Source organism: Ahaetulla prasina, chromosome 18 (assembly GCF_028640845.1).
Source record: "Ahaetulla prasina isolate Xishuangbanna chromosome 18, ASM2864084v1, whole genome shotgun sequence".
In the NCBI taxonomy this organism is placed as follows: Eukaryota; Metazoa; Chordata; class Lepidosauria; order Squamata; family Colubridae; genus Ahaetulla; species Ahaetulla prasina.
This window is the reverse complement of record NC_080556.1, coordinates 2,274,576-2,286,942: the sequence shown is the minus strand read 5'-3', so window position 1 is coordinate 2,286,942 and position 12,367 is coordinate 2,274,576.

Genomic DNA, 12,367 nt, shown 5'->3' with positions numbered 1-12,367 from the left:
GGGGGTAGGACTAGAGGACCTCCAAGGTCCCTTCCAGCTCTATTCTGATTGATTGATTGATTGAAATGGTCTAGGGTCTCCTGCTTGAGCTGGGGGTAGGACTAGAGGACCTCCAAGGTCCCTTCCAGCTCTATTCTGATTGATTGATTGGTTGATTGATATGATCTAGGGTCTCTTGCTTGAGCTGGGGGTTGGACTAGAGGACCTCCAAGGTCCCTTGCCACTCTTGTTATTCTGGATTTCTATAATTTGGGATATGGTGCCCTCTCCCCCATTACCCTAAATTCCCACTTAAAGGTTCTCCACCAAAACCAGATTTTTCATCTGCACAAATTCCCTTCGTTTGGGGCCTTTTATTTTCATTTTTGTTGCTTTTCCGTCTGGAAATTCATTTCCCCCCCCCCTCTTCTCCCTGCGTTGCAAGGCTGCACATCGAAACAAAAATAGCCTGCGATGCAAAATTAATTTTTTCCCCATTTGGCGAAGGCGAAGGATTGGTCCCTCTTTGCCAACGCAGCCAAGTCCTTGACTCCCAACGATTTGTTTAGCGACCGAAATTGCAAAAATAGACTTGGGAAAATGCCCTTTTAAACCAGGGGTCTCCAACCTTGGCAGCTTTAAGACTTGTGGACTTCAACTCCCAGAATTCATCAGCCAGCTTTGCTGGCTGAGGAATTCTGGGAGTTGAAGTCCACAAGTCTTAAAGTTGCCAAGGATGGAGACCCCTGCTTTAAATAGCTTAAAGACCATTTTTTTTCACACTTATGACCTCCCTATGGTCACATGATCCAAATTCACTTAACAACCGGGTGACCGATTTAACCGTGCCGATGATTCAACTTAACTGTCCGCGGCCAGAGAGGTCGTAAAACGGCGGCCAAACTCACTCCCAACGTTTCACTTAGTGACCAAAAATCATCAGGGGGCCTTCTAACTGTCAAATTTATCTTTTTTGGGGGGGGCTCCTCTCATTGCTGCCTTGGTCAGTTTATTTTCTATTTGCGCTACTCCGCGGCGAAGGGTTAACTCCCACCCCCCCTCGCAAGGATGGAGCGACGACAACGATGTGCGCGCACAAACATGCACAAAATCGCACGCCCCCCCCCCTCTCCAAATTCACCAGCGTTGGAAGAATTGCCGGCCGTGCAGATTTAAGCTCCCCCTCACCCATCTTCCGCTCAATTACATTTCCTAATCTCAGGCCTCTTGGCTGATACTGGAAAAGAAAGTTGCCCGTTTTAAAAGAAGATGTTTTTGGTGTCATTGCTGCTATTTTCCCAGCGGGAAACGGCGGCCACAAAACTACCTTCAGGAAAGAGTGTTTCGTTTCCGTGCGTGACGGCAAACCAACATCGTCCTCCTTCCTCGCACCCCCACCTCTCCCCAAAATTACACTCAGCTTCCAAGCAAAGAATTCATTTCCGACACCAATTCAGTTTCTCATTTTTTTTAATATTTTTTGGGTGGTGGAAAATAAAAATATAAACAATATAGATAGAGAAAGAGATTTTTTTGTTTTTTGTTCCCAGCAATCAGCTTTAGAAATAGAGAAGGGAGGGCCGAATGGTGGGACGAAAGAAACCCAGCTTAGCTTGGCGGTTATGGTCGCGCTGCAATTTGTGGTTGATGGGATTTGGCGGGTCGCCGTAAGATGCGGGTGGGATGCGCAAAGAAAAAAAAATAGGTGAAATGATGCCGTAATTAAGAGAGAAAGGAACGGGTTATGCGTTGGGGGCGTTTGGTTTGGTGGGGGGGGGGGTCAAACTCGGCAGGGATGGAGAAAGTCTCCGGTGGGTCAAGGGAGACCCTGTGCTTGGATGACCTGAGCTGGTCGACAAGGTGGAAAGTGTGAGGTGGTTGTTGTGAATCTCTTGGTGTGTTAATGACCAGAGCGAAAGAGGAAAATTCCGCAACCTTCTTAGAAGGATAGAAGGAGAGTAGAGAGAGAAGGAGAAGGAGAAGGAGAGAAAAGGAGAAGGAAGAAGAAGGAGAGAAGGAGAAGGAAGAAGAGAAGGAGAAAGGAGAAGAGAAGGAGAGAAAGGAGAAGAGAAAAGGAGGCGGGAAGAAGAAGGAGAAAGAAGGAGAAGGAGAGAAGAAGAGCAGAGAAAAGGAGAGGAGAGGAGAAAGAAGGAAAGCAGAAAGGAGAAGGAGAAGAGAGAAAAGGAAGGAAGGAAAGAAGGAGAAGAAGGAGAAGGAGAAAGAAAAGGAGAGAAGAAAGAGAACAGAAGAGAAAAAGAAAGAGTAGAAGGGAAAGGAGAAAAAAGGAGAAGGAGAAGAGAAATAATAATAATAATAATAATAATAATAATAATAATAATAATAATAATAATAATAATAATAATATTTTAATTTGTATACCGCCCTTCTCCGGAAGGACTCAGGGCGGTGCACAGCCAGAATAAAATACAAAGAAAACAGTACATATAATATTAAGAACAACCCCTTAAAAAACTTATTCGATTGGCCAAAAATGTTAAAATACAGTAACACCCTATAAAAATTTACAAAAATTTAAAACCCATAAAAGCAAATTAAAAATTTTTTAAATCAAGCCAGTCCAGCTAGACGGAATAAATAGGTTTTAAGTTCGCGGGAAAGGAGAAGGAGCGGAGAAGCTGAGAAGAAAAAGTAGAAGAGAGAGAAGAGGCGCGAACCACAGAAGAAAAAAATGAAAAGAGAATCAAAGATCAAGGATTAGAATGGCTAATTCTAGGAGGAGGAGAAGAGAGAAGAGAAGAGAAGAGAAGAGAAGAGAAGAGAAGGGAAGGGAAGGGAAGGGAAGAGAAGAGAAGAGAAGAGAAGAGAAGAGAAGAGAAGAGAAGAGAAGAGAAGAGAAGAGAAGAGAAGAGAAGAGAAGAGAAGAGAAGAGAAGAGTTGAGTTTCTCAGCCATAACAATTTTAAGGCGGGTGGACTTCAGATCCCAGAATTCTCCATCCGGCAGATTGGCTAGGGAATTCTGGGAGTAGAAGTCCACCCCTCTTATGGCTGCCCAGGTGGAGAAACAGTAGAGAGCCCTACACCTGTTAATTTCTCTGGGTCGCCTACCGTAAAATTAAAAGGAAAAAACAAAAACGAAGGGCTACCTTTATAGCACACATAACCACCTCTTCCTACAAGCCGCTAAAAATATCCACTAAAAGCTAGAGATTTGCTTAATTTAGGCAGGGATTTGTTCTGGACAATTAATTTCTCATTTCTTGGGAGGGTTTTTTTTTTTATGGCAACTCGGGAACTAAACTTGGTTTATGCTTTGAGCTGCTGGCAATCAAATGTCAGGAAAGAGGCTGAGATTCGGGAGGGGTGAACCTATTTTTGATCTCCGGTGCAATTTTGGGGCGGTAACGTCAGATGGGGGTGCGGTGGAAGCTGTCCGTCCAGGCTGCAGAAGCCTAACCAAAAAAAAAAAAAAAAAAGAGGAAAAGAGGAATAAATAGACATTATTTGCAGGCAGGATTTGAGTCTATTTGGAGGGAATAGACCAGGGCTCTGCAAATTTGGCTACTTGGAGACTTGTGGACTTCAACTCCCAGAATCCCCTAGCCAGCATCAAATGGCTGGCTAAAGAATTCTGGGAATTGAAGTCCGCAAAACTTGGCAACTTGTGAACTTCAACTCCCAGAATCCCCCACCCAGCAGCAAATGGCTGGCTAAGGAATTCTGGGAATTGGAGTCTACAACACTTGGCAACTTGTGGACTTCAAATCCCAGAATCCCCCATCCAGTATCAAATGGCTGGCTAAGGAATTCTGGGAATTGGAGTCTACAACACTTGGCAACTTGTGGACTTCAACTCCCAGAATCCCCCACCCAGTATCAAATGGCTGGCTAAGGAATTCTGGGAATTGAAGTCCACAACACCTGGCAATTTGAAGACTTGTGGGCTTCAACTCCCAGAATCCCCCCAGCCAGCCTAGCAGGGGAATTCTGGGAGTTGAAATCCACAAGTCTTCAAGTCGTCAAGTTTGGGAGATTGCTGGCATAGGGTCTCCTGCTCGAGCCGGGGGTTGGACTAGAAGACCTCCAAGGTCCCCTTCCAACCTTATCGTTCTATATTTCTACAAATTGGGGATCTCGGTGCCCTTGATCCCTTTAATAAGAAATAAGGATAGCTCCCCTTCTGAGAAAAATATGCTTAAATACATCACAGAAAAGCCATTGCAATGATAACTGTTTATAAAATAAGCCTCCGGATCGTTTCAAGGATAATCAAATCCATAAATATAGATTCTCTTGCAAAACGGGAAGCGATTTGGGCTCAACTACGGTTATCAAGAGATTAAAAAAAAAAGATAACACATCTTTTTTTGTGTGTAATCAAGTAATTTTCCCGGCTTCTTTATTCATCGATAACGCAACAAGACATTTTGGTTTGAGGTCAGTGAGAATAAAGTTGTGATTTATTTCCTTTTTTTTTTCTTTTTTTTAAAAAAAATTGTCTTTATCAATTTTATAGATCCTTCTGAAATTTAAACACCAAAAAAGGTCATACTAAATTTCTGGATTTTGATTGTGCTAGAAGTTTGCGACATGTGTATTCGTGTGTGTCAAAAAAGCTAGAGGTTATCATTCACTTTTGGGTTTCATTAAAAATTAAAGTGACTTATAGAGATTGCGTCCCTCTCTTCAGCTAGCAAAGATGACCTAAAATTTTTATTTTTTATTATTATTATGCCTGCTTTATTCTGAAAAATAGGCCTTTATTTCATGATCCGTCAGACTTCTGTGTAATATATATATATATTACCTCCAATCCATACATGCAGCAGACTGACACCCGCTACGAAGATGTAGCACGACCACGACCACGAAGCCAAACAGCAGCAGGGCAGCTCACCAGCTCAAATCCCCCTGCAACTCAGACTAATCTGAGCACAACCAAGCCCCCACCCAAACAGGACACCAATCAGAGCACAAAAAAAACCACCCATCCAATCAGAACACAGCCAAGCTCCCACCCAATCAGTTCAAACCCCCACTAGCAGTTAAAAAGGAAGAAACAGCTGCAATCACACATTGCTCCCAGAAGCACGAAGCTGAAGCCTGAAGATGACGAATGAGACTTCATCGAAACGTCGCCAAGACACTTCCAATTTTACGCGGGAGAAAACCCGAATAACCAAAGACCTACATATATATGTATGTATGTATGTATGTATGTATGTATGTAGCATTTTTTGACTTTCTCTGACGATTCTCAACTTAGGAACTTTAAAAATGGGTGGACTTCAATTCCCAGAATTCCCCAGCCAGCGTGCATGCTGGGAGTTGAAGTCCAGACACAATGGCTGGGGAATTCTGGGAGTTGAAGTCCACCCCTCTTAAAAGTTGCTAAATTTGGGAAGGATTTCTCTGTGATCAAGCCTCAAACCAGGAGCCTGGAAAGGCAGCACGGGGTAGCGGTTAAAGCTGAAGACCTGGGTTCTCATCCCTCTCTCCCTCAGCTCAACCCACCCCACAGGGTTGTTGTTGTTGTGAGTAAAACTGAAGGGAGGGGTTATTAAGTATGTGAACCGAACCGTTATCCCAACTACAATTTTAATAAAAAAATAAAGGAGATAATTGAGAAAAATAAAACCCTGTGCAACTACAGGTAGTCCTCAATTTAGTCCTTCATTTAGTGGCCATTCAAAGTTACAACTTCGGAGATTTACAACCGTTTTTCACACTTAAGGACCGTTGCAGCATCCCCCAGAGTCATGTGAACAAAATTTAGACCGCTTGGCCACATCCCGGAGTCACGCGACCTTCTGACAAGCAAAGTCAATGGGGGAAGCCAGATTCACTTAACAACGGTGGCAAGGAAGCTCGTAAAACGGGGCAAAACTCCCTTTAAAAATGTCTCGCTTACCGACAGAAATGTTGGGCTCAACTGCGGCCATAAGTCAAGGACCTCTTGTATGTTTTTATTAGTTGCAAATATTCCTTCCTCAGTCTGTTCTCTTTTGTCCCATTCACCGTGCATTGAAAGGCCTCCAAAATATCCTCGTTTTTCTAATGAGATTTACCCAATATTATTTATTTTGCCGACTCGGCTACCGAATGAGATGCCATTTCGAAATAAAAATCTGGGTTGCAAGATTTTTAGAGGAGAAAACCATCGGGGGCAGACAAAGGTAGGATATAAATAACCCCAAAAACAAATAAACGAATCAAAATAAAAATATATCAAATAAAACTGAATTTAAAAAAAATAAAACACGGACAAACGAATGAATAAAGAATAAGCGGTTGAATAAAAATAAACGAGTGAAGAAAATAAACGCGGAAAATAGCAATAATAAGAATAAAAAATGAACAAATGAATAACGTTAAAATAAATAAAATAAGCAATAAAAATAAATGAATCAAACAAAAAAAAATGAATAAAAATAAATGAAGGAAGAAAATAAAAACCAACCTATGAATAAAATAAAAACAAACAAACGCGCAAAATAAAAATACACGAACGCATAAAATAAATATAAATGAATCCAATAAAAACGAAAGAACGATCGAACGAATGAACGAATGAATAGGACGGGCCCTCTTTGTGAAATTAATTTTTAAGAAATGCAAAACATAAATACGAGTCAATAAAAAAGCTACAAAGAAAAAGGAACCAATAATAAATAAAACCCCTAAAATAAAAATGAAAGAACGGATGGTGTGAATTAAAAAAAATAATCAACGGAAGAATGAAATAGAAATAAACCCTTAAAAAAAATAAAATCAAGAGACGGATGAAAATACAAAGGAACGGACGAACAAAAGATCAACGAAGGAAAGAAAAATTTGTACAAAAATAAACAAATAACAAACGCATACCAATAAAATAAAGTAAAATCGACATCTTTCCCACCAGCAATCCCTTCCAGGCGTTGCAAACTTAACTTGGCTTGATCCCATCCAGAAGGTCACAGGTCAAAGAGGGCATTTATCATCTCCATTCACACACAAATGGGAACAGGAATAATAAAAAAGCTGTTTATTTTTATTTTTATTTAAAAAAAAAAAAAGTATTCGGACATTAGACAACTCCAAATAAAATCCACTTTTTAATTCTTGCATCTGCTCATCCCAGAAAGCTTGTCTCCTGGAGTTATATCCATCCTTTATTTCCAAAGCTGGGGTACTTTCTCCCCAAATCTCTCCCCGCCCCCCAACTCCCCAATTTAACCCTTCCACTAAAATCGAGATTTCCCTGAGAAGTCCTGCAATTCTTTGCCGGCCTGAGACGACAGCCAATTCCTTCACCTTGACCGGCTTTTTTCATTTCTTACCTTGCCATTTCTCTGGTCCTCTTGGTTTGAATCGCTCCGGCCAGCCTTGATTGCACAAAGTGGGAAAAAAGGAATTGATTATTATATATATATATATATATTTTAACGCCAGCGCCAAAGCTGAAGCGTTCGAACCAATTATTTTGGGATTATCCCTGATGGTTACGAGAGCGAAAGCGCTCAACTCATCTCACACAACTGGAAGCCAACGGGAGGTATGGTCACCCCATCCCTCCTATTTAAAGGTAATTTGGTCTAATTTATGTCCTTTACACGAATGGGGGGGGGAGAGAGAGAGAAACACAGCTCCTGGGTCTGTGGGCATATGGGGGGGGGGGATCCTTCAGAATGGAACCTGATTTTTTGTTTTTTTTAAAAATGTATTTTTCGATCCTGGGAATTTAAAAAAAACTTTTAAAGGGCGTTTGGGGATGCATCGGCTTGGAAAATTTATTTTTTAAACCGGATCGGTCCTTCTCAATTTTAGCAGCTTTAAGATGGGTGGACTTCAACTCCCAGAATCCCCCAGCCGGCATGATTTAAGAGGGGTGGACTTCAACTCCCAGAATCCCCCAGCCAGCATAATTTAAGAGGGGTGGATAACTCCCAGGATCCCCCAGCTGGCATGATGTAAGAGGGGTGGACTTCAACTCCCATAATCCCCCAGCTGGCATGCTTTAAGATGGCTGGACTTCAACTCCCAGAATCCCCCAGCCAGCATAATTTAAGAGGGGTGGATAACTCCCAGGATCCCCCAGCTGGTATGCTTTAAAATGGGTGGACTAGTGAAGAGTTGAGAGGAACCTCAGAGATCATTTAGCTCAACCTCAGTCGAGCGCAGGACACCACCTTCTAATCCAACCCCCTGCCCAAGCGGAAGACCCTATACCCATTTCAGGCAATTGGTTGCCCAGTCTCTTCTTGAAGACCTCCAGTGATAGAACCTCTACAACTTCTGGTGGCAAGCTGTTCCACTGGTTAGTTGTTCTCACGGTTAGGAAATTTCTCCTTATTTCCAGGTTGTTTTTCTCCTGGGTTAGTTTCCATCCATTGTTTCTTGTCCTGCCTTCTGGCGCTTTGGAAAATAAGTTTACAAACCCCCCCCCTCTTCTTTGGGGCAGCCCCTCAAATACTGGAAGCCTGCTATCACGTCTCTCCTTTGGCCTTCTAGATTGGCCAAATCCAAAACCTCGCAGCCGTTCTTCCTATGTTTTAATTTCCAGATCTTTAATCGTCTTAGTTGCTCTTCTCTGCACTTTTTCCAAAGTCTTTTTTGTAATGTGGGGACCAAAATTGGGTGCGGCATTCCAGGTGTGGCCTTACTAAGACTTTATAAAGCGGTAGTAACACTTCGCGTGGTTTTTATTCTGTGCTTCTGTTTATAGGATTGTATTAGCTTTTTTTGGCTGCCGCCGCACACAGCTGGCTCATAGAATAGAATAGAATAAAATTTTTATTGGCCAAGTGTGATTGGACACACAAGGAATTTGTCTTGGTGCATATGCTCTCAGTGTACATAAAAGAAAAGATACGTTCATCAAGGTACAACATTTACAACACAATTGATGATTTTTAATGTTTAATTGATGTTTAAGGGATCCTGCACTAAGACTCCAAAGTCCCGCTCACAGGTCCTTTTTTTGAGCCAGGTTTCCCCTAAAATATATTGGATTTTCCTGTCTAGGTGTAAAATCTTGCTTTTGAAATGAAAACACCTTTTATCAGGAAAAAGAACCCCATCTTTTATCAGAAGTCTGTGAGCTAAAACAAAAATTAGTCTACTGCAGTAGTGCAGAAACACTGAATTGCTCGTGGAGAGAGGTTTCTGGGCATGTGCAGAATCCTCCCCCCCCATGTCATAAAACGGGGTGGCTCATCTCGTCCCCAGGAGGTCCAAGTTCAGAATTTGGCCTGCAGCTTCAAGATGCCGATGGTGGTGGGATGGAAGCGCCACCATCTTAACTTCCTACCAGAGCCTCGTTTGCCAAAAACGAGCCTGGATCTGTTTGTTAATGTGAGATCTCCTACTCATTTTTCCCTCCGCCTCTTTTTTGCAAACAGGGTCCGTTCAGTGGTGGGATCTTGCCGGGGTGATCGCTCGCTTGGCGCACATTTGCATTTTACGAAAACATACCTTCCGCGTTACTGCTGGGGAGTAACATAGCTGGGGCGCGGCAAACCAGCCTGCCATGCAAAGATATAGGTTAGGAGAGCGCAGGGACGGGCAGGCCCACCTGCTCGTCGGAGCAAACCGGTTCGCTCCCAGCTGATCGTCGGCGCTACCGGTTCGCCCGAACCGATCCGAACCGGTAGAATCTCACCCCTGGGCCCGTTCCCCTTTTATCTTTCAATCTCTCAGATGTGGCCAGGCGAGAACGTCCAAGCTGGTGAGATGTTCTCCACCAAATTCACTAGAAGGAGGCTGATCCGTGTTCGGGAAGCCCCCCCCCCCATTCCCGTCTCATAAAATAACCCTCGGAGCATCCTCTCCATGGCTTCCCTCGGGACCGGATGGAAGTAGAAGTTCCCCCGAATTCGAATCTAGCCCTCCCCACAACCAGAAAAAAAACAAAAAACAACGAAGCCAAATCGAACCTTCTCTGCAGAACTAGGACTTCATTTTGGAATTCTTCCGTCGTTGACATCTCGGCTTTTCCGACGGTAAGATTCTCCGACGGAAGTCGACAAAAACTTCGCGATTCTGAATCGATCCTGAATCAATCCTCTGGATCGGAAAGCCGGTTGGGTAGAGAACAGAAGACTATTGCTAACATAGTGTAAGCCGCCCTGAGTCTTCGGAGAAGGGCGGGATATAAATGCAAATAAAATAAAATAAAATAAAATAACATAAAATAAAATAAAATAAAATAAAATAAAATAAAATAATAAAATAAAATAAAATAAAATAAAATAAAATAATAAAATAAAATAAAATAAAATAAAATAAAATAAAATAAAATAAAATAAAATAATAAAATAAAATAAAATAAAATAAAATAAAATAAAATAAAATAAAATAAAATAATAAAATAAAATAAAATAAAATAAAATAAAAACAGCCCCCCCCCAACAAATATATCCATTTTTCTTCACTCCGAGTGCAGAACGCTCTTCGCTTCCTCCTCGGCGTTCCCAAATTAATATTCCGGCTACAAACCCCGCGCTTCACAGCTTAATCTACACACTGCTGACAGCTCCTTCGGCGGTTTGCTTTGGTGTCCCCCACATTAGCTCAATGGATGTCACTTGGTGTAAAATCTGCTTTTTACTTTGGTTCTTCTTTTTTTTTTCCCCGCTCGGGGCCTGTTTGAGGCGATCTGGTCTCTCTGACCTCCAAGGTGGAGACGGAGCCCCACACAACCCACAGCACGAAAGCAAAACGAGAACTTCCTACGGGTAAATCTGGCTGACCGCGCGGCGAATAATACTACCAAATACTACCAAACGATAATATAAATAACAGGTACAGGGGGGCCCGGATTTAGTGAACGTTCAGACTTACAGCAGCACTGAAAAAAAGAAAGAAAAAGGACTTACTTAGAACCATTCTTCACACTTACGACGGTCACGTGATCAAAATTCAGACGCTTGGCAACCGACTCATATTTATGACGGTCGCAGCGTCCTGGGTGGGGGGGTGGTGGTTGTCACGTGATCCCTTTTTGCGACCTTCCGACAGGCAAAGTCAATGGGGAAGCCGGATTCACTTAACGACCGTGTGACTCACTTAACAACCGAAGTGATTCACTTAACAACGGCGGTGAGAAAAGCCATCAAATGAGGCAAAACTCACTTAACAAATGTCTCATAAATTCTGGGCTCAGTTATGGTCATAAATTTAAGACTTCCTGTAGTCCAAAACTGGATAGCCATTTGTCTGGAATGAGAGAGAGTTTCTTGCTTGAGTAGGGGTTGAACTAGAAGATCTTCAAAGTCCCCTCCAGCTCTATTCTGATTGATTGATGATAGATGGATGGATGGATAGATGGATGGATGGATAAGATAGATAGATAGATAGATAGATAGATAGATAGATAGATAGATAGATAGATAGATAGATAGATAGATAGATAGGGGGTTGGACTAGAAGACCTCCCAGTTCCCTTCCAACTCTGAAGGGAAAAGCAATGCTCAGAAAGCAATTATATATATATATAAAACGCCCCACTATTCTACAGCAAACATCTAAAATATTTTATCTGCTTTTCTATTGCTTTTTTAAAATAGAATAGAATAGAATAGAATAGAATAGAATAGAATAGAACTTTTATTGGCCAAGTGTGATTGGACACACAAGGAATTTGTCTTGGTGCAGATGCTCTCAGTGTACATAAAAGAAAAGATACGTTCATCAAGGTACAACATTTACAACACAATTGATAGTCAATATATCAATATAAATCATAAGGATTGCCAGCAACAAGTTATAGTCACACAGTCATAAGTGGAGAGAGATTGGTGATGGGAACTATGAGAAGATTAATAGTAGTGCAGATTCAGTAAATAGTCTGACAGTGTTGAGGGAATTATTTGTTTAGCAGAGTGATGGCCTTCGGGGAAAAAACTGTTCTTGTGTCTAGTTGCTCTGGTGTGCAGTGCTCTATAGCGTCGTTTTGAGGGTAGGAGTTGAAACAGTTTATGTCCAGGATGCGAGGGGTCTGTAAATATTTTCCCAGCCCTCTTTTTGACTCGTGCAGTATACAGGTCCTCAATGGAAGGCAGGTTGGTACCAATTATTTTTTCTGCAGTTCTAATTATCCTCTGAAGTCTGTGTTTTTCTTGTTGGGTTGCCGAACCGAACCAGACAGTTATAGAGGTTATACAGTTATAGAGGTGCAAATGACAGACAAAAGATAAACTCTCTCAAAGCAGCTAATGAAAAAAAAAAACCCTTCATCAAGAAGTAGACATTTAAAATCCGATTTTTAAGCAGACATCTTAAAATCAATCCCCTCTTTCTCCCCTCCGAATCATCATCTATTCACCATGAAGACGAGACCCACCGAAACAGCCTCGATGGAGGCGTAGGGTAGACTTTTTCCTACTTTTTTTTTTCCCCTGCTCCAAAAATCCTGCCCTCCCACTTAATCCGCAAACGGAAAAATAT